The sequence below is a fragment of the Balaenoptera musculus genome, chromosome 21, assembly GCF_009873245.2.
Source record: "Balaenoptera musculus isolate JJ_BM4_2016_0621 chromosome 21, mBalMus1.pri.v3, whole genome shotgun sequence".
Lineage (NCBI taxonomy): Eukaryota > Metazoa > Chordata > Mammalia > Artiodactyla > Balaenopteridae > Balaenoptera > Balaenoptera musculus.
This window is the reverse complement of record NC_045805.1, coordinates 14515139-14537971: the sequence shown is the minus strand read 5'-3', so window position 1 is coordinate 14537971 and position 22833 is coordinate 14515139. Positions and strand designations below refer to the sequence as shown.

At 38.1% G+C, this 22833-nt stretch overlaps 1 protein-coding gene across 30 annotated transcripts in view; it reads left to right on the top strand.

Annotated features, from left to right (window-relative positions):
* The window catches only part of SORBS2 (sorbin and SH3 domain containing 2), a 204321-nt gene that overhangs the window by 17978 nt on the left and 163510 nt on the right, over positions 1-22833 (top strand). For 25 of the 30 annotated variants that reach the window (XM_036838583.1, XM_036838570.1, XM_036838577.1 and 22 more), the window contains exon 2: positions 17658-17794. The gene's annotated coding sequence lies outside the window, so the exon portion shown is untranslated. Of the gene's footprint in view, positions 1-17158; positions 17304-17657; positions 17795-22833 lie in introns of those variants that run through there. The other 5 variants (XM_036838584.1, XM_036838575.1, XM_036838566.1 and 2 more) reach the window with 2 other exon arrangements.

The following is a 22833-nucleotide window of genomic DNA, read 5'->3' as shown; positions in this document are numbered from 1 at the left end:
TTAGATGTTTAGACATCTAATTCTGAAGCTACAATGCTAAGCAATAGGAACGAAAAACAAAACGAAACGAATCTCTGGATATAAATATTTTATCAATTCCCTTTTATTGTCATAATTCACCTCCACTTTAATTTGGGAGGTTATTTGGAATATGTCCCACTGGAAAATTGATCACTGCCATCTTGATTTTCTGTGCTCAGTGTCAGTGGGCCTGTTTACTGGCAGTGATGGTTTTACCTCTGGATTAAGAATGATTAGTTCTACTTTGGAACCAAATACATTTCAACTGGAGTTCGAAAAGAATTAAGAATAATTCCCTTTGTCACACACACGTGGCTATGTACACGTGGAACAATTTCCCTTTGTTAACCATGGCACTGTGATCTAAAGAAGAAGGTGGCCACTTTGAGAGCATGTACTTTGGGGGAAAACAATCTTGTCTTCTTCACATTTTTAAGATAGTACGTAGTATGATAGATAGCCTGTAAGAGTCCTAACCTGTATGACAAATTACATTTCACAGGTAAGTCCTAACACACTAGGTGAAATAGATTATCCAGAGCATTTAAAATAAGAAAAAAAAGGGGGAAAAAACAATTCAAAAGATCATATCCAAAACATTTATTGTTCAATATACATTACATGACCTGCCTTGCCTGACTTGGTTCTCCCATTATTCCATCATTCACTTTTCATTGGCATTAAGTAAGCTTTTTCTATGAATTAGGCACTGTACTATATGAAGAAAACAGAAGGTCTTGCCCTTGTGGAGCTTATAGGCTTGAGGTCTATTTATACTTTGTATATGAGGCTGAATGGCTCAATTCATGAATGTATGAGCCTGTACAAACAAAACATATGATGATATGAAATGTGGAAAAGTTTTTTCTTAAATACTTACTGTATTCATAAATATATTTCCCAGTTGTTTTTCTAATATAGGTGGTGAATTTATGCATACCATTGGATGATAATTAAATGGGGCATTAGCAAATTATACTCATTCTAATTTAAATAGATATCATTTTTTAAGTTGCATTGAAAATAAGCATACTTTTCAGAATTTTTCTTAGAAAAATCTTTAAAGCTGTTTATGAAAAATGCCATTTTAATAAGCATCATTAAAAGCAGCACATTGCTATGCTTTTAAATCACAATGACACCGTTTATTGCTTTTCCCTGCACTCATGGTTTTCAACTCAATGTTCAAACTTTTTCAGAGGATAGACATTATGGAATATTTATAACCAAGCACCAAAATTAGCTCTTCTTTCCATTTGTGTGATGTGAAAGAGGAAAGCAATTTCAATGATACAGAATCAATGCTGAGTTACAAAAGTCGTTCATTTCAGGAAAATGTGATCAGGGAATCTTGAGTTCTGCCCTAAATTAATAAAGTCGGTTGTTAAGTGATAAAAGCATTTTAGAGTTTTTATCTTTGAAATGAGAAATGCTTTCTACCTGCCCAAGGGACTATTGTAAGAATATGGAAGTTAACATTCTTGACCTTAAAATGTTAAAGTTTCTCAGTATAGAGGTTCCTTAAAAAACTAAAAATAGAGCTACCATATGATCCAGCAATCCCACTCCTGGACATATATCTGGAAAAGACAAAAACTCTCATTGTAAAAGGTACATGTACCCCAACGTTCACAGCAGCACTAATTACAATAGCCAAGACATAGAAGCAACCTGAGTGTCCATCAACAGATGAATGGATAAAGATGTGGTACATATATATACACAGTGGATTACTACTCAGCCATAAAAAAAGAGTGAAATATTGCCATTTGCAGCAACATGGATGGACCTAGAGATGATCATCCTGAGTGAAGTAAGACAGAGAAAGACAAATATTATATGATATCACTTATATGTGGAATCTAAAAAATAATACAAATGAATTTATTTACAAAACAGAAACAGACTCACAGATATAGAAAACAAACTTATGGTTACCAAAGGGGAAAGAGAGGAGGGAGGGATAAATCAGGAGTGTGGGATCAACAGATACACACTACCATGTATAAAATAGACAGACAGCAAGGATTTACTGTATAGCACAGGAACTATATTCAGTATCTTGTAATAACCTATGATAGAAAAGAATCTGTATATATATATATATCATATATGTATAAAACTGAATCACTTTGCTGTATACCTGAAACTAACACAATACTGTAAATCAACTATACTTCAATTTTTAAAAATGTTCAAGTTTCTTTTACATGAAGATCCACCTGTAAGTGTGCCTGGCTATGCAGATACATGGATTGAAATATGAGTCCATAGATTTCTTGGCTCTTTTGAGGTGGAGATCATTCCAATTTTAGAGCTACGCAGCTACTCAGGTATCTTGTTATAATTCCGAAGTTTATAGCCCTTATCCACTTGGGGGAAGCCATTAGTACATATCCAACAGATGAAATGACAAAGATACATTTATTTTACTTGTAGAGCCAGTGATTATCATGTAAGTGAGAATCAGGAATGTTTTAGTATAAATGTGTCTTTGTGTACAAGTGTGGGCACTAATCAGTACGTGTTAATAGACTGATTTACTCACTTCATTGTTCTTGTGTTTTATATCTTAGCCCAATGCTAGTTCCTCTCAGAACAAAGTTAACAAAACCACTGAAGCAGTGACTGGAGATAAGTAGTAGGAAATAAGACCTCGAACCTCCTGCCTCCTGAAGTGTGTGAAACTAGAGCCATGTTTCATCAGCCTAGAAATTAGCAAGGACCGTTCGTAAACCTTTTAATCACTGTACGGAGATTGTTTTTTGTCGAAACAGAAATGGCAAACACAGCCCTTGAGGCACTGCTCACTTTGATTTGGAAACAGTGTAAGAATTTATATGTACACGAAGAAACTTGAAACTCAAAACTTCTAAATATACTAAGACAGTGAGAGGATGGTTGAGAAGCAAGAATAGCAGCAACATTACATAAACATTCCTCCCCTTGTATGTTTTCAAGATCCTTTAGTATTTAGAAAGGAGATTTATGAACTATTGCATTAAAAATCAAGACAATGTCAATGTTATGTCTGTCTTGAATGATTCTGTTGTAAGAAACTAATATATTCTGAAGGCACCACACAAATTTATCCTTCTATAAATAGATCTATTTATATAACTATATTAATATATCAATTATAATTATAAATGTAATTTATCACTGATTTGATACATTATATTTTGACAAATAGTCAAATTATTATGACTGTATTTTGAATAATTTCTGCATGAAACATGAAGGCTCTGATAACTTTGTATTCAATTAAAATCCAGATAAGATGAGCTACTGTGAATGAGAATGAGTTCTCCATGGAGATGGTTAGTAGAAGGTGGGCAGTACCATTTCCGATGAACAGTGAAAGTACCTAATAATCATCTCAGGGCAGCACAAAAGCGAGCTTTAAAAATGAACCTTAACTATTGTAAATAGTGCTGCAATGAACATTGGGGTGCATGTCACAGATGTAGTAAACGAACTTATGGTTACCAGGGGATAAGGGGGGGAGGGATAAATTGGGAGATTGGGATTGACATATACACACTACTATGTATAAAATAGATAACTAATAAGAACCTGCTGTATACCACAGGGGACTCTACTCAATACTCTGTAATGGCCTATATGGGAAAAGAATCTAAAAAAAAGAGTGGATATATGTATATGTATAACTGATTCACTTTGCTATATACCTGAAACTAACACAACATTTACATCAACTATACTCCAATAAAAAAAATTTTTTAAAAAGACCTTAAACTGAATTTTGAGGATACAAGGGGGAAAAAAAGAGCAATATTATGTTAACTGGAAGAATAAAATCATCACAACAAAGATGACTTAACCTGGTCTAAATCCGTATGTCAACCCTAACCCCAAAGAATAATTGGAGCCCACAGCCCGGGGGTGCTCTGACACTTGGGAATCAGGTATTCACCAGCTCGTGTTCTTCAGTTTGTAGGCTGTGGCGTTTGTTACTACTTGAAATTTCCAGCACCTTTGTGGTTACCCAAAATAGAACATGGTGCAGAAGTCCAGTTTGGAGTCTCAAAGGTGTGTTCAAATGTGCACAAGTCTTTTATTTTTTTTTGAATTTTATTTATTTTTTTATACAGCAGGTTCTTATTAGTCATCCATTTTATACATTTCAGTGTATACATGTCACGCGCAAGTCTTTTGAAAAGAGGCCAAGTGGATAGATCTTAATCAGGAACAAGAAAACAGAGTTCATGTTACAGAATGGTAGAGCCACTGCAATTTATAGCTCAGGTTTGGTTTGCCCATAGGTGATGGGCACTGTTTGTTAAGGCCTTTCCAATTCCTTCTTCTCTTACCCAACATTGTATATGCAAATCTAAAGGCAACCTGAATTTAGCCCTCTTTATCTGTCTTTGCAGGTAGGATTCATTACAGAGTATAATTGCAAAACTGGGCAAATAAGTGTACCCTAATGTAATGCTATAAAATGAACTCAGGGTTCCATTTTTTAGAAGAGTTTTACTAAGCAAGCCCTGCATTAATAAAAATAATTTCTAACTGAGAATTATCTCACTTTTGAGTCATTTTTCTAATTATCTTAAATGGTATTATTCTCCTTTGATAATTTATTGATTCCAAGATCACTTTATTCTACTTGCGTGTCTGACTATACCTCAATTAAAATATACCTAATACTGAACTTGGAAGCTCCAAATTTTACTTCTTCTCTCTTTAGGATATAGTCTATTAATTTCTTTCCACCACTGAATCCCTTCTTACTAGAATTATTGCAAACCTCATCTTCTCTACTGTTGATGTCTATTTCCTTTTATCTCTACAAACCTCTTTTGGTTGCAGTTGAAGCCATCACCTGATACTTTAATGCGTCTACTATTGTGGGTAGCATTCACCTCTAATTTAGCTCATCGGGGGTTGAACACAAGTTTCTATCAAAGCTGCTCCCAGGCAAAAGAAAGTAGCAAAAGTCGGTGATGGTGTAGCCCTGGCGCTCGTGGTACTGACTGACAGGACCCAGTGGGAATTCTCATCCCAACTTAGATCTAGAATCTGCTGCTGATGCTGTTTATGCCCTTTCAGCCCCACTGGGATAGAGTGTCTCAGACCCTGATCCTAGTGATTTTCTATAAAGTGATCCTCTAAATCCCAATTTTCAAAATATAAAGGGGATGAGTAGGTAGGTTTTACAATGTTCTTTCCAGTTATGATTCAAGGTTAAATGAAAGATAAAAACCATGGGAAGCCAAAACTGGTGCCCCAAATCTGCTGACTATACCGTTGCCGAGGATATGTGTGCTGTAGCAGCGACCTAGGATAAGGCCAATACATAGAGCCCGCCTCTCCAGGATCAGTGTGGCTGGATGGAGGCGTCAACCTTCTGAGTCCCCACGGTGGAGACACTCAGTGTAGGGAAGAGAAATGTGGGAGAGGGCGGGGGGGATCAAAGAGAAATCAGAAGATCTCAGTTATACATAAAAACTCCTATGACTCAAAGAAGAAATCAGACACCAACTCACAGAAATCATGGACTAAGGTCATTACCATCTTTCTACAAAGGAAGAAAATATAGGTGAGATATAGAAATAGCCTTATTTAAAGATGCTATTTACAGTCCCCTCAGGTAGCATAATGATCACTGTGACAACCCTTCTCTGTTCCTTAGAGCTTATCTTTCCCTTCCAAATGTGTGAGGAAAAGGTTGTCTTTTATTTACTTTTTACTTAAATGTCTTCCCCAGAACAGAAGTTCGATTGGTCAATGCCTGTCTCTCTCAGCTCTTCCACTTAAACAAGTCAAGCCTTCTATGTATTATTGTGGTTGTTTCAGTTTCTCATGCAGGGTATCCCCGCCTGGTTTCATTAGATAGTCACTCAGTACATTCTAGGGACCGGACACTGTGCTGGGAACAGACGATACTTGTGTTTTTAAAGGGAAGCCTGTTCTCAAGGAGCCTACAGTCTAGCAGGAAAATGACAGCAAACAGTAACAACAATACGTCAAACATCCTTCCACAACAGGTGCTTAACTAACTGGTTTTCACACAGTCTCATCTCATCCTCTCAAAAGGCTCCCCAAAAGGTAGGGGATATTGTCTGCAGTTTACAGATAAGAAAATCAAGGCTCAGACAGATTGAGTAACTTGCTAAAAGTGACAGGGCTTGTCACTAGGCAAGCTAAGCCTGATTCCAAACCTTGATTCTTTTTTCTTGCAATGTAATTATTGCTATAATAGAGGTACTTATACTTCAATTAGCACTCATCAGAACTGTAGTCAATGGATATAAGTTAGTATATGTTTGTTTTTAGCAAAGATGGATAGAATTATAACTCTGTTCCTCCCACCTGCTAAGGGAATGAGAGACGCTCACAGGGACTTACAAAGTCAATTCTTTTTTGCTTCTTCTGGGTTATTCCTTTTAATGCTAATATCTTTTCCTCTTCCACCTTCTACTCACCAAATAAGATGATGATAATGCTGTTGCTTTAAAGAGGAAAATATCAACCATAGAGAAAGTCATTAGCAAAGTCATTAGCAAAGATGGGAGTTTTCTTAATCCAGCTGTTTGACAATTCCATGAATGCTTCTTTAAAATTAAAAATTTTTTAAACCCCATAAAAGTCTGAATGTGAGCTATCTGAAATAAATTTAAGGAAATTAAATTCAGTATCTCAGTGTGTCCTATCCGTTTCATTTTCCCCATCAGCAAAGTGAAAGTACACGTGTTTGCAAAGATCAATTAACACTTTTGCAAATAATTTAATTCTACCTGATTTTTAAAAATAACTGATGGTTACTGTGTGCCAGGTGTGATTTTCCATGCAGTATCTTCTTCAATCCCCTTAATAATGCTCTATGGTAACTAATGATATCCCCACTTTTCAGCTGAGGGAAGTGAGACTCAGAGAGCATGCCCAAACCAAGCAGTGAATAAGGGTAACGACCAGAAAATTAACTAAGGACTATTTATCCTCAAAGCCCATGCTTTTAACTACATGTCATGCATCATTGAGAAAATGATGGTAACAGCAACAACCAACACTTATGCCTGTTGTGTACAAGGCATTGTCTTAAGAGCTTTGTGTATATTAACTCATTCAGTCTTCATACCAGTCAGATGAGTCAAGTACTGCAATAGTTCTTATTTTCTTAATGCGAGAACTGGAGCTCAAGGAGATTCGAGTAACCATGCTATGGGAAGCAGTGGAGTCAGATTTGATGGTGGCAGACAGCCTCCAGAACCTTCCTCTCAGCCATCATGTTCTTCACAGATATGGATAGAAAGATAAAATATTTATACGTGACTGCTTGTTATAAAATGGAATGTATTGCAATTTATATTCATTTCCTCAATGTATGGTACTTAACCAGAAACCATGAGGCAAGAACGCTTAAAATAATTTCCACATTGTATGTGTATCTTCGGTTTTTATTTAAAAACTGGAAAATTATTGGCTTCCTAATCCAACATGCCTTTGCCTCAGTTATGACGGAGAGCATTTACCATTTTAAGAAATCATAAGTAGAAATCTTTCAGGTCATTTAATACTCAAACTCAAGTCATCCCTAGCCTTGAATATTTTCTCAAAGTCACTTTTTCTGTAACAAGGACAAACTCCATCATTCAATTTAGATTTTGAAAGCTTGGTAAACTACATTGAAGTGACCCTGTTCAAAGTTTTCCGAACAATGCTCTGGCAATGTCCACTGAGAACAGGATAAACAATGGGTTCCTGTTTTGTATTTCCTGTATATTATTATGATATTCTTATTTCTCTTGATATCACTGATCATTAAATGTCAGTTTTAGAAAAAAGAGCCAACTACTTGACTATATTTATTTAAAGCCAAAAAGATTCAAATGCTGCAGCTCCAAGGGCTTCAAACATATCAGCTCTGTTTTTCACTGCAATTTTCAATCCATTAGGAAATGATAAGGGGCCTGAAACTGAACGCAGCAACTCTTGTGAGGGCTGACTGTTGATATCCAGAAGTACTTTCAGAACTTCCGAAACTATTCTGTACATGATATCTTTTTTTTTTTAATATTTATTTATTTATTTGGCTGTGCTAGGTCTTAGTTGCCACATGTGGGGTCTTTTTAGTTGCGGCACGTGGGATCTAGTTCCCCGACCAGGGATTGAACCCCGGCCCCCTGCATTGGGAGCGTGGAGTTTTAGCCACTGGACCACCAGGGAAGTCCCATGTACATGACATCTTAATAGCCGGCCTAATTGTCTTCTGCTATCTTTCAGACAGCCTGATGTGAGAAAGTTGTCCTTAGATGGTTGTGTCATGTATGTTTATAGCTTCAAGCGACAGATTACCTTTAACCAGGTGAGGGGTTGGTTTCCCTGAAACAACGAGAAGCCCAGGGTGGGTTCAACTCTGCCTCAGCAGGTGCCTCCCAGAAGGGCATCTGCGTTTCCATCAGCCTAGAGGAGCAATGCCAGGTTAAAGGGCAAAGGGCAGAACGGCCTTCTCCTCAGGAGGTTCTGTGTTATTATCGCGAGTGTGAAATGTCTTGCCTGTAGCTTATCAGCCTGAACAAACTGCAAGGGAATCTGAGAGGGTAAGTTTTAAAATAGACATGGTACCAGGAGTCTGTAGCAAAGTTGAAAGCAAAAATGGATCCTCCATAGGTAGAAAACCGTGTCTGCCAGGACTGTGTTACATTATTTATTTTAAAGAGTAATGAGTCTGGAAATAATGAGTCTGGAAATAGTAAAATAAAATGTATCAGAGGGAAACTTCATTCAAAAATGACCCTGAAAGAAACCCTTGCTGAGAAAAAGAGGAAACTCGCTAGAAGGTAAAAATGTGAGCATTTACTTTGACTCAGAGGTCCATTCCCCACCCCTCTGCCTGAACACAAACTACCCACTGCTGCAGGCAGGAGAGGCCCTCTAGCACCTTCCTCTGGAGACCAGGCCAGTCCTGGCTCAGCCTGGAGTCTGAACAGTGATATTCTCCCTTCTTTGTAAAACTGAGATATCATTACTTATTTCTTGACATTTCTAACATGCCTCTCCCATACCATCTTATTTCTTGTGTTTCCTTTCTGTTAATAAGACTATTGTTGCTATTTTTAGGAGGTTGACCTTGCTGGTTAGACCGTTCCCACCCAAACTTTTCTATATCTGGCACTGAGGTAAACAGAAGAGGTTGCTAATAGCCAGAGGCGACTGGTCCAGAAGCTCCAGCCGCCCCAGGTATGGCCTGGTCAGGTGACAACGGAAGGGATAATATTGCAGCAACATCTGTAACCCACTTGGGACACACCAACAGGTCACAGAAAGAGGTAGGAAGGTCTGGATTAGAGGACAGATAACACAGAAAATATTAACATGTTCAATATCTGAAGGTTGCCATTTCTAACCTGCATTCATTTTAGGAAGATGTTTTTCTTATGCACTTGATATAACGAATCTGTAGTTCCTTCTAACCCTTGAATGCTGGTCAACTCTTCCTTTTTTATTCTTCACTCATATTTCATCTCTGTGAGTTTCAAGAAAACTTTTCTAACATTTTGTGTATTACTTATGTATGACTGTCCTTGCAAAATTAACTTTTGTGGCCATAGTAACGATGGAAATGTGCCATGGATTGTTGGGTTAGTTAGTTTTTTAAATGCCTCAGAAAAGATACTTTTCATGCTGTGCTTTGATGACTCCAAAGTGTTTTACAAATGTATGAAAAGAATATACAAAACAGTACATCTTCAAACATGCTTAGGCCATAACCAACGTCCCTGTGCCCATGGTAGAAGAAAGCGTTACACAGCCTCTTCCCAGGCAACAGGGCGAAGACCAGCCTCCAGTCTCTGACTCTGCTCTGTAGCCCAGGCCACCCAAAGCTCTCCTTTCCTCTCCTTTGCCAGAGAACAAGATCACAAATCTCCCAGTTTCTCAGTGGCTACTCATTCCTTGTGTGTTTATAACTAATGCACCGTATGGACATGAGGAAGGGTTTCAAGTCACAGGAATGACAATGGCCTGACCAGGCAGGGCTGTTGGTGTGATACTTCATGTCCGTCTGCCTGTCCGTCTGCTCACCAGGTACCATAAACAACATCAGGTATGGCTTGTAGGGAGCCAGGTGGTTACAACTGTCTAGCAATATACAGACAAATACGTCATTCTCTCCAACAACCCTAATCAAAAGAAATTGTGATCAGGGACACCAAGTGAGTGATTAATACACCCTAATGGAGTATTACATGGCTCTGAAAAAGGTCTGGAGAGATGATGCGAGAATGCAGGTAACTTGATTTATTTCAAGCCTATTTTAGAAGATAAATGCAAATTATTAAGATAATAGAATATATTATATCCTGAGGGGGAAAACAAGTGCTATCTGATACTTCAAAAAGCTTTTAAATTAAATACGTAACTACAAAGCAATACAGTTCAGAGAATCCTCTTGGTTGGAAACAGCTGCTTAATTAGCATACAGAGTTTTTGCTTTTTACAAGATACTTTCATTTTACAAATTCTCGTTAATATACAACAAAAATGCCATTGTGTGTTGCTTAATGCCTTGAGCAGGACTTATTTAATCAAATGCACACTGAGCCCTTCCTCTGTGCAAGGCACAGATACAACACACACGTCCGGGGTACGATGAGAAGGGGAAATCAGAGGAGACATACATGAACCAATCACTCAAGCAAATGCAACGTCTGATGTTGGAGGGAATGTGAGGAATGTGATTCTTCAAGAGTTAAAAACAGTATAATTTGAAGTCAGGGAGCCTGATTCCTCCAGCTCTGTTTTTCTTTCTCAAGATTGCTTTGGCTATTCAGGGTCTTTTGTGTTTCCATACAAATTGTGAAATTTTTTGTTCTAGTTCTGTGAAAAAATGTCATTGGTAGTTTGATAGGGATTGCATTGAATTTGTAGATTGCTTTGGGTAGTATAGTCATTTTCACAATATTGATTCTTCTAATCCGAGAACATGGTATATCTCTCCATCTTTTTAGGTCCTCTATTAACGCATATATGTGGAATCTAGAAAAATGGTACAGATGAACCTATTTTCAGGGCAGAAATAGAGACGCAGACATAGAGAACAGACATGTGGACATGGGGGCTGGGGGAAGAGGAGGGTGGGATGAATTGGGAGATTAGGATTGACATATATACACTACCGTGAGTAAGATAGATAGCTAGTGGGAACATGCTATAAAGCACAGGAAGCTCAGCTTGGTGTTCTGTGACGACCTAGATGGGTGGGATGGGGGGAGGTGGGAGGGAGGTCCAAGAGGGAGGGGATATATGTACACATATAGCTGATTCACTTCTTGTACAGCAGAAACTAACACAACATTGTAAAGCAATAATACTCCAAAAACAAAACAAAACAAAAAAGCTTGACCTTGGCTGGAGCAGGGAAACCCTTCCTGAGGAAAAGGCACTTCAGCTGAGGGCTGAAGGGTGCACGAATCCACTGCTGAGCAGGGCAGGCGGCCGGCAAGAGGGAATAATGCACGCACAGGCCCTGACCATGGCCCATCCCAGGAACTGAGAGAAGACCAGAGAACCTGGAAGAAATGGAGCTAGAAGGAGGGTAGGAGATGTGGGTGGAGATGTGAGAAGATAGCAGGTTGTGCAGAGCCTTAAATAGGCCCCTTTACGAAGGTTTATCTTAACGATTTTTCTACCATATGCAGCAACTGTTGCATATGCTCAATTTCAATGGCATATAAATATCAAGAAAAGCTTAGTCATGGTTATATAAAACAGCAGAGGCACTTGCTAAATACATATAGAGTTCAGACAGTAAGATTAAAAACAGTAAGGTTTTAACTAGAAAAGTGAGTTGTAACAAAGGTTTTAAGAAATTATTTCTATAGAATCTCTTGCATTTGATACTGGTTATTTAATCGTTCCTTCAGACTCTCACCTTATTTGGTAAAATTCAGTCCCAGATTGCATAATGGCACATGAGATGGCAAATCACCTCCTAAAACACATTCGCTTCACATCGGTAACCAGGAAGCAGAAATAAGTGGACATAACGATTTGACAACTTTAGATGTAGATTATGGGGGCAAGGGGGAACGGTCAAATGGAATCTCTGTTAAGTCCAAGCAAAAGTTCAGATGTTAGAGTTAGGAAGGGGTTTATAGCTCAATTCTTCTCCCTCCCTTTCAGGGCACGAGTGCAGAGGGCTTGCGTGACTGGTCTGAAACCACTCACCTGTTGGGCTTGGGTTTCCCCACTCAGTGCATTTATTCACTGTTCCACACGTGTAACACTGAGGTTCCTGGAGATGGCCCTGCTGACACTTACTAAGGGCATGATGTTTCCAAGCATCACCAGTTTTGTTGAGCATGCTTCACTCTGTTTCATGTGGTCTAAGCAGACAAGTGTAAAAGATGTCAGTACACTTAATCTAGCCTTCATTTTGCATTCAACATGCCAGACTTTGGGGGTCTATCCCTTCCTTTGATCAGCGTTATCTGATGTCTATCGTCTCTATAGTATGAGAATCTGACTGCCCTTTCGGTACATGTTTGAAACTCATGCCACCGTTTCAGACGGTCGTGCTGCCTCTCCCTAAGCACTGAAATATTTGACTAAGAGAATGACGCATTGTTCTCCTGGAATATTAGACAATGCTACCCAACTGACATGGCCACGAAAACCTTCAAACATTTATACTGCAACTCACTTTTCAAAGGACTTCAGAGGGGGAAAAAAATGTAACCTAGAAAACAATATTCATGGGAAAACTACATTCACTTCCTTCCTACTGAGATCCTCTCAATTAATAGGAAGTGATGAGGAATCAAATGAGAATTCGGAGTTCTCTTGGGAAAAAAATTTAAACAGCTCTCAAAGAAGCCCTCAAAATACATGTACTCAAGAACCCATGCACATAAAAGGCCCTAGAAATCATCATGGTATCTGAAAACAAATTTCTACATTTGGCCATATATACTAACCTGCACAGTTAGATTCTACTATATTTTAATTATTTAACCAATAATAGCATTTACAACGTGCCAGACTTTTCTACATTCCTTTCAAATGACAGCTATTCTAATCCTCACAACAGCCCACTGAGATAGGTCCTATTTAAAGAGGAGGAAACAGAGACACAGGGAAGTGAAGTAACTGGCCCAAAGTCACACGGAAGTGGCAGGACCGGGATTCAAACCCAGACACACTGGCTCCAGACTCTCTGCCGTTAAGCATTACACATATTTTAAAGTTTTCTGAAACAACGAACCAACCTGTGAGACATAAAGCTACAAATGGTCGCTGCATACAGAACTGGGAGTTTTAAATATTACCAGTGTGGGTCTGCATTCTCTCTTACAATGAGGATTTTATTTTCAGGAAGCCCTTTGAGCCCACAAGGCTTTGGTGCCACCTGAAAAAGTGAGAAGTCATTTGGCAAACTGGTGAGATCATTCAAAATAGTGTGCTCACTTATTTAAGGGTGGGGCAGAGGATCCAGAAGGCTCTCTACTCTAAAATACCAATCTTTCTCATGGTTCTAACAAGTGGAGTGTTATCTGAGTTAATAAGATCCTTTCTTGAGACATAAATACCCTCTAGCATGGTTTGTTCTACATCAACTGTGCCTTAGCTACATTGTTTTAATTAGACAAATACTTAGCGGAAAACAATCTCAGTTTTTCTTGTGTGCTATGGAGGGAGAGAAGGAAATGTACAGCTAGACTGACTTCCAACATTTCCATCCGTTTTTCCCCCTCTCCATCTCAGAAAGATTATTCTTGCTCGAGCCTCCGAAACCAATCCTGCCCTTTTGGAGAGTTTAAGAACCTCAGTGAACATGGCGGCCAGTCCCGCTCACGCCTCGCACAAGGGTTCTTGTAACTAGGTCCTTATCTTAGTCTTTGGAGCCTGCATCTCTGCCGGCAAACTTGCCAAGTGTTCTAATTCCTCCAAGAATTAGTTGTTGACCCATGGACCACTCTTTTAAGTAGCATGGATCGAGACCAGTGGTTCGCCAAGTGTGGTCAAGAATCACTGGGGACTTGTTAGAGATCAGAATTTCAGGCCCCTTCCCAGACATACTCAGTCAGAAACGAGGGGGTAGGACCCAGCATTCTGTGATTTGACGAGCCTTCCAGGAGACTCTGATGCTTGCTACAGTTTGAGAACCATTGGCCTAGATGGCACTGCCCAATAAAAATAGAATGCAAGCCACATTTGTACATTTAAAAGGTTCTGGCATTTTAAAAAGTAAAAAGAAACAGGTAAAATTCATTTTAACAAATTATCCTATTTAACCCAATATGTCTGAAATACCATTTCAATATATGATCAACAGTCTCTTTTTCATACTAAGTCTTCAAAGTCTGGTGTACATTTTGCACTTATATGACATCTCAGTTCTGACGAACCACATGTTAAGTGCTCAACAGCCATATGTATCCACCATATTGGATAGCCAAGCTCCAGACTTACAGTGATAATAGCATTAACTTTTATGCTTTCTATGCATCAGGCATTGCTTAGTTAAGCATTTTGTGCGCATCATCATGTAAACCCTCCCACAACTCTGTGGATTGGTACTGTTATTATCCCTATCTTATACAGGAGAAGGGTTATGCCAAAGCCCTATTTAGTGCTTCACCAATATAAGAAGTCCAACTCTAATATAAGCATTTTCTAATGATTTTAAATCAATTTATTTGTAAAAACAAAAAAGAGAGAAAGAATATAAATAAAATCATTAACAGTAGTACAGTTGGTACAATTGCTAAGGCATTAATAACTTATAAAAGTCATAGTGGTTGCAAAAGTAGGAAAGTCCAAATTTACTGTCTTCTAACCTTTAAAACTATGCCTCAATCTGCACTCTTCTGTGACATCAAATCTGTCAAAAGGTGCTTATGGACAGGCTGTCTGGACAGTCAGGATCTTTGGGGAACAAAGGAGACCTGGGTGAGTCACCTGGCAGTGTAGGACGCATCCTAAATGGGGAGCTAGCAGGGTCATAACCTGTTCATTCAAGTGCAGATTGACATAAAATGATTAATAATAGTTAAACAGGAGGCAATGGGCTTCTCTCAGTATTGGTGTGAAAAGCAGGCAGTTTGGAATTTAAAAATTATGTTTGACTTAGTACTCAAATAGTTAATCTTTATCTGTTCCCTTAACTTCCATAGTTTCTCAAGGAAGGCCAATTTTAAAATGTATTTTCCTTTTCATTATAAACTACTATAAGGAGGAAAAAGTAAAAACAATTAAAAATTTTTTTTCTGAGGCTAGGCTTCCATTTTTTTTGCCAGAATTACCATTTATCATTTTGACCAAGTAAAGTAAATATCCGATATTAAACTGACAGTTATTTAAGACTTATTAAAATGGGACCGGTTAAAATAAATGAACAGAAAAATGCATTATTCTACAGAGATCTTTTTAAAAACCCTGCTGCATATTTTTTAAATAAGGTTAATCTTATTTTAAAATTTTGATTACATATTTCAAACGTAAGTTATAATTTTTTTAATTTAAATATCTGCGTAGTCTTAACATAAGCATATCATTCCGAAAGATTTCACTATTTTACCATAGTAGTTGAAATGGCAGTCGTGTAACTTTTTAAAAAAACATATCATGCATAGTCTTCAGTATTTTCTTTCTTTTTTCTTCCAGTTTTATTGAGATATAATTGACATACAATACTGTATAAGTCAAGGTGTACAGCATAATCATTTGATTTACGTACATTATGACGACCACAATAAGTTTTGTGAACATCAATCATCTCATATAGATACAAAATTAAAGAAATAGGGAAAAAATGTTTTTCTTATGATGAGAACTTTTAGGATTTACTTTCTTAACAACTTTCATATATAAAATACTGCAGTGTTAATTATATTTATCATGCTGTACATTACATCCCTAGTACTTACTTTTAACTGGAAGTTTGTACCTTTTGACTGCCTTCACTCAATTATCTTTCCTCCAACCCCTGTCTCTAGTAACCACAAATCTGACCTCTTTTTCTATGAGTTTGCTTGTTTGTTTGTTTTTGGAGTATAATTGACCCACAACACAATGTTAGTTCCTGTTACCCGGCATAGTGTAACAGGATTTCACATTTCTATACATTTCAAAATGATCACTACAATAAGTCTAGTTGCCATCTGTCACCATACCAAGATATGACATAGTTATTGACTGTATAGATTCCCCACACTGTACATTTCATACCTGTGACTCATTTATTTTGCAACTGGAAGTCCGTACCTCTTATTCTCCCTCACCTATTTCTTTCCTCAGTATTTTCTCTAATCAGTGGCAAGGAAAGAGTTGAATTTGATCTGAGCCTCTGGTAAGCAACCTTCATAATATTAACTATAAAATATATCAAGGTGGTTTGTATACTGGTCTAAGATCAGAGAATCTTCTTTCACCTCTCCACAGTACTTCCTGACTGTGCAAGCCTTCTCTTTGTTATGAAGAAAGGGGAATTCAGAGGATTCAGGGATTTCATCTACGTAGAATAAAGGCTTTTATAAAAAATACTTAAGTGTTTCCTTGGTAGGAAGTAACTAATTTTCCTTCTTAGGGGTGTTGCAAAAGGCATAATGAAGCAATGGAAGTCAGGAGTCAGTCTGATGACGCATCTCTTCCTTCAGTCAGAGTAGAAAGAGATCTCCATCTCCAGTTGCTATGGTTTGAACAGCCTGTGGAAAAGAAGCTGTAAAAGTCTATAGCAAAGTCCGTCCTTATTCTTGCTGCGTTTGTGTGCTGTAAGCCTTCTGAGGCAAAGACATTGTTAATTTTGTCCACTATTGTATTCTCAGAGTTCTTGGCAGATAGTAGACTCAGTACTTGCCACAAAAATATTTGTTGAATGAATGAATGAATACAATTTGTAGATCTTAATTCATCATTCTACAAACAAAATGAAAGCTCAGAGTTTGCCAGTCATTGTTGGTGACCCAATCTGAAATATTTCTTCGTTGGCCTTTGTGGGGAGAGTCAGGGGACGGGTGCTTGTCTGCGTCTTGTCACTGAATGGACCCCAATCTCTGCCAACAGATAAGAAATGTCAACAGCTTAACCCAGTAGCTGTCAAAAATAGCATAGTTGATGAAACTGGAAATTTGGGTGTGGGCTAGAAATAAACCATTTGTCTTCAGTCTTAAGAAGGATAGGATGATAACAGCTATTCCTCCCAGAGAGATCTAAAATATTTTTAAAGAGCCATATAAGCAAGCAAGGAACTATCGGAAGAAAAGTCTTTCCTCTCAATAAGGCATAAATAGAACATCTTATTTTCAACAAACCAGGTAGATCATTTTGAAAACGCGAGGATTATGGCAAAGCACTATGTTTCTTTAAGATTTCAGTTGAAATGTTTTATTGTGTTTTGTTTTCAATCGTGCTGGCAGTTTTCCTCAAAATGTAAATGAATATTTGCACAGTGAAGCAAGTTGTTGTGGGTTTCCTGGTTTGTGTCCCGCCCCCCTTCCCCGGAGGGGGGCTGTGGCGATTCGGCAAGGTTTTTTCATCCCTTGCAGACAACCCCGGCTGCTGTTAATGCTGAAAATAGCTCAAACGCTCTCAGAACAGTAGCACCACCCAGCAGCTGGGATTCTTTCCGTCTCTCATTTGCCTTCTCTCTTGCCTTTTTTTTCCTTCAGACACTTGGGTTGGACTTAATCTTAAACCTCTGGAGTTCAAGACCTTTTAAAAAGGGCTAAATAAACAATCTCCACGTGTAAAAGGCCAATGACTCCTACCTCTCTTCAGAGCAACTGTTGAACCCGGCTGCCTGTAGGTAAGATTTTTCTTTAATTCTGGAGTGATGTTATTGGTTTATGATATGTTTATGACTAATGTATTTTAAATAACTTGTTAACCGGGAGAATAAACTGGGGTGCTGAACGATTTCCAGGTAAATACGGTGTTCCAGGATACAGGAGTAGCATCTGTACATTTCTGTGGCTGTAATTTTAAACTGTGCTGAACGCACTCTGTCATGTTGACCTGCAGTACAGACCCGCCTGTGATTGAGCTGCAGCAGAACGCTAATTAAGCCTCATTGCCAGAGTCGTCCAGAGCCTTGCAGACATCCTAATTTTCCTGTTTAGACGGCTTACTTATTTTTAACTTTCTAGGGGCATTTTTTTTAAGGAAAAAGATGCAACTACCTGAGGAAAGGAGATATATTAGTAATTATTTTAAGGACAAGGAGATAGCTCTACCTTAGTACCTTCTTTCATCACTGTGCTGTTCATTACTAGCGTAGAATGAGAACAGTTTTTATTTGTTTGTTTTGTTTTTTTGTATACTCCTAGCACAATTTGGTGACTCGGTTTTGAGAATTCCTTAACTAGCTGACTGTCTTCGGCTAGCAGGTTTCTCCAATGTGACAATATAATATTTTGGAGAGTTTTCTGTGCCTCCCCCTCCCCTACCTTATGCTTGGTCTTGACATTCTGCAAAGTACTTTGATCTGTGGACTTTAACTTCAAACACAGCATTTACTTTCGTTATGAGTATTTACTATGTTCAGTAAAAAGTCTTTTTTTTTTTTTTTTTCGGTTTAACGCTTTTATATTATTTCCTTTGAATAATCTATTGGGCTTTGGTTTTCTCTCACTGATATGTGTTAGGTTTTATTAGTACAGGGACCCCCAACTGAGAGGCCAAGACTATTTTATGGCAAGTTTCTCTGACCATTATAGACTTTATGATAGCTCTCTGTGCCCCTCCAAGCAGATGTCTAAAATCAAGCAGCAAATGACGGTGCACAGACCAGATTCTATCAACCCCTCACTTGAGTGCCTCCAAATTACCATGTGCCTCAGGGCCTTACTGTTGCTTTTTAACATGGACACTGAAGTCCTTGGAATTTAGAGATTCTTGTTTCCAAAGAAGTTTATTGGTGTCACACCATATGTCAAAAGAAAAATGCATTTTAAACACACATCTTCCGGGTAACTTTTTTTAAAAAAAGAAAGAAAAAGAAGAAGAAAAATTAAAGAGAAAAAAAAGAAAATTAAAAAAAGGAAAACTAGAAAAAAAAAAAAGGAAAAGAAAAATCCTCTGTAGCCAGAAGTGTGTTATGGTAGTGAAACTTCTGCTGAATGAGGGATAAGGAATGAAAAAAACGTATTTCCTAAAATAGGCAGAGTGTAGTGCTTTCTAGCCATTCAGTCAGATTCTTTATTTGGGAGAAAATTCATGTGTTATTCCATTTGTTTGTCACGCTTTTCTTCTTCACCACAAGCAAAGGATATTTTCAAAGTCCTCAGCCAGATACTGAGTTTGATGTTCCCTGGCAAGCTGTCCCCGTGTCCTGGTGAAGGTGAAGAGTGGAGCGAGCCTGACCCTGTCAGGATCCTGTGCAAGTCCCTGACTGTGGGGACTGATACACTGTGCTCCGTGCTCTGCACCTTGCTGACAAGGGAGAAAGCCAGTGGCTGCAGGACTCCTGTTCAGAGGGGTGGAGTAGGGAGTCAGCTATGGGAGACGTCCCTCCAGATTAGGAGCAGATGCAGTACGATCTCTAGAACTGGGAGTAAGATAGTAGGAGAACCTAGAGCTATTCAGTCTAATTTTTTATTTCCAAAAGCTGGACATTTAATTGCTAACTTTCTCCCTTCAGATCTGCATAATATGGAGCTTTTTAATCATCCCATTTCTGTGATGTGTGTACAGTCAAAACTTGAAATCCTCCAGTTATTTTGAGCATACACTTCCCTGCCTTGGGGGGATTCTAGAATACTCTCCTCCTTAATACTAGGAAGGCTTGATTTGGCATTGCTGAGGAGAAATGTATTGCTAAAAGGCAATACAAGTTCATTTGCAGAATCCAAAGGACGAAATGGGTTTGGAACATGATAGAGGCCATTAAATTCTTAGGCAAGCCATTTTTTTCGTGTTCTTTTGGGTTTTTTTGTTTGTTTCCCTCTGCCCCTTAATTTTACTCTGAAACTTTGGCTTGTTTGAATGTGAAACTCAAGGAGAAACCTCGTCAAAACCACTGAGTTTCACATAGGTTCCACATGAAAGAAGTATTCTACCCAGCCTTGCTTGAAACTTGGCCCATGTTTTGCCAAAAGTTTCATGAATGTCAGTGAGCCTGGATTTGAAACATAATCCCAAACCAGGTGACTTCTGGCGACTTTGAGGCTGTCCTGTAGAAGTATAGAATCTGTCAAACAAGGACACCCCTTATTTTCATATCTCCGACTAATTTCATGTGTATACACATTTTTCCAATAAACTTCCATTTGTTCTATGATGTTTTAAAGCCAGGTTCAATCCTAATATGAATTTTTATAGCTGTGGGATTGAAGCATTGGCAGATAGAAGTCTGCATTTAAAATTCCAACACAGTCTGAACCAAGTGGTGTGAACATGTTGGTATAATTCAGCTGAGGAAGGAAGTCCCAGGAGAGTCATGGAATGTCTTTCTTTGCTTAAATATACTTCTGTGCTTGTGTGGAACAAAGAGTAACATTTTGTCCAGGTCTATCTGCTTGACAGTATGCCTTTTGTTCGCTCTCCAAAGGTGGTGTCAAATGTATTGGTGGAAAAATAATAAACTTCCAGATATATATTTTTTTGCCTGCTTAACTGATATACTCCTAGGGAACATTGTAAGCATTGAAAAGTTCAGTACTGATACTTGTAATGTAATGTATACTGAGGATAAAGGGGTACTCAGCAGAGTCTATTTTCTTCAGAAAAGCTTTACCTAGAGCTGTTGTGTGACAGTCAAATGGGCTGGGTTGTGAAGGTGTGTGTGTGTGTTTTGAGTGGTTGGAAAGGAAGAGGGGATGTGTAAGCTTTGTTCAGCAAATATGTTACATTTAAACCAAAAACAACTGAGAAGAGGAAGGGGAGAAAGATGAGAGCAATGGAAATAATTAGAGGAGACCATCTGAAGCAGAGGATGACGCATCAGGATGGTTCAGTACTGCCTTCTTTAACTAGGCTTTCTCCTAGAAACGAAAACTCTACCTGCAAAACACCCACACCTGTAATTTTATTTAATACTCAGGATTATCAGAGATAACAGATTGTATTTTTATTTCACCCAGTGCATAGGTGTTTCACATTCAATAACTACTTTGATCTCCTGGATCATCTATCGTAAGGTAGGGTGGTATCACTATTAATATGGGGCTGGTCATGCAGGCATCGTGTTCCCAGTGTACAGGTGAGGACACTGACCCCCCAAATGGCTGCATCATCCGCTTTACATTCCTCGTAAACAGCAAATGGCAGGTTGGCTGTCATGTCAAGAGCTTTCAAAGTGTACCATTCCACCCCATTGCAAAATACAAAGATATAAAACGAGTTAAAAATAATAGCCAAAGGACAGTAAGAAAATGACTGGTCCAAGCAATGAAAGAGCTGTTTTGAATCGTAACAACTTCTGACTTTCTGTAATTCACTGAGAGAAAAACGTAAGCAAAAGAGGGATGAGGATTACGGAGAAAGACACACATGCGGCAGTGGTATAATGAACCAAAAGTTATGACTTGGTTGATTGAAACAAAAGATACAGGTCAGCAAAAAGAATCAGGTTAGTAATGACACAGCTTTAAATAATAATGTGCTCTCTAATGAAAGGTCAATTCAGTATTAGAAAAGATAGAATAGAAACACTAATCTCTTGTTCTGAAGATAAATTTGGGCTTGAAAAAAGAAACTGAATTTAGTTTAATGGAAAAACACATGTACATCATGTGTTTTTAAATGCTGTGTTTTGGCTACTTTGACCCGTTGCAAATCCTGGTCCAAGTACAACTTTGAATTGGTTTAATTCTAGTGGAGCCACTGCTCCTGACATGCATTCAGCTCAGTGGTACTTCTCTCGTTCAATTTTGCAAACCTAAGAAATTTGGTTGGTTTCAAATTTAGCTCCAAGCAGTGTTCAGAAGTTTTGTGTTTGTTTGACCTGACCATTTAAATATTTTAAAACTACACAACACTCAACCTTTAGAACAAATTCTTAATGCTAAAAACACTTAAGGACATTGAAAAAGTTATACATAAGTACATTGTCTGCAAATTTAATGAACAACCAAATATAGTTAACAATAGAGTTTTGATCTAGATCAAAACTATTTTCTATTCCACATTAGCTGTTTTACTATGAAAGTATTCACTTTTTAAAAAATTGTTATTATACTGAGATTAAAGATCATGGTTAAGAATGGAAAACTGGGAATTCCCTGTGAGTCTGGTAGTTAGGACTCTGCGCTTTCACTGCTGAGGGCCCGGGTTCAATCGCTGGTCGGGGAACTAAGATCCTGCAAGCTGCAGGGCATGGCCAAAACAAAAATCCCTGAAAAAAAAAGAAAAAGAAAAAAAAGAACGGAAAACTATCCAGAAACAAATATGGCTGTGTAAATGTGCAGTTAGAAGAGAAACCGCATCCTCGTGGTACCAGCAGAGCCAAGTGTTGGAAGGCATGATCTGGCATCTGGTTGACCTTCATGTGCACATCTGTGAATAGTCCAGAACGGTGGGCCTGTACTAAAGGATTCAGCAGGGGAGTGTTGGAGATAAAGGAAGAAGTTTTGTGCGAATTCAAGAAGGATGTTAAATGTCCAACTAAGAGATCCAGGCCTCATTCTGAAGTAAGAAGTGGTCATTATCCCTGACTGTACAGGGCAGTAAAATGATAACTTTGGGGAGAAGTAAATAGTTGACAGAGTATCACTTCTTAGTGGTTGAGTTTAAATAAAAAATCAAATTGCTTTCAATAAAAATCATTTTATAATTTGAAATATAAATTTTTAAAATATTTTTAATTTATTTAATTAAATAAAATAAAGTTTTAAATAAATAAAATCT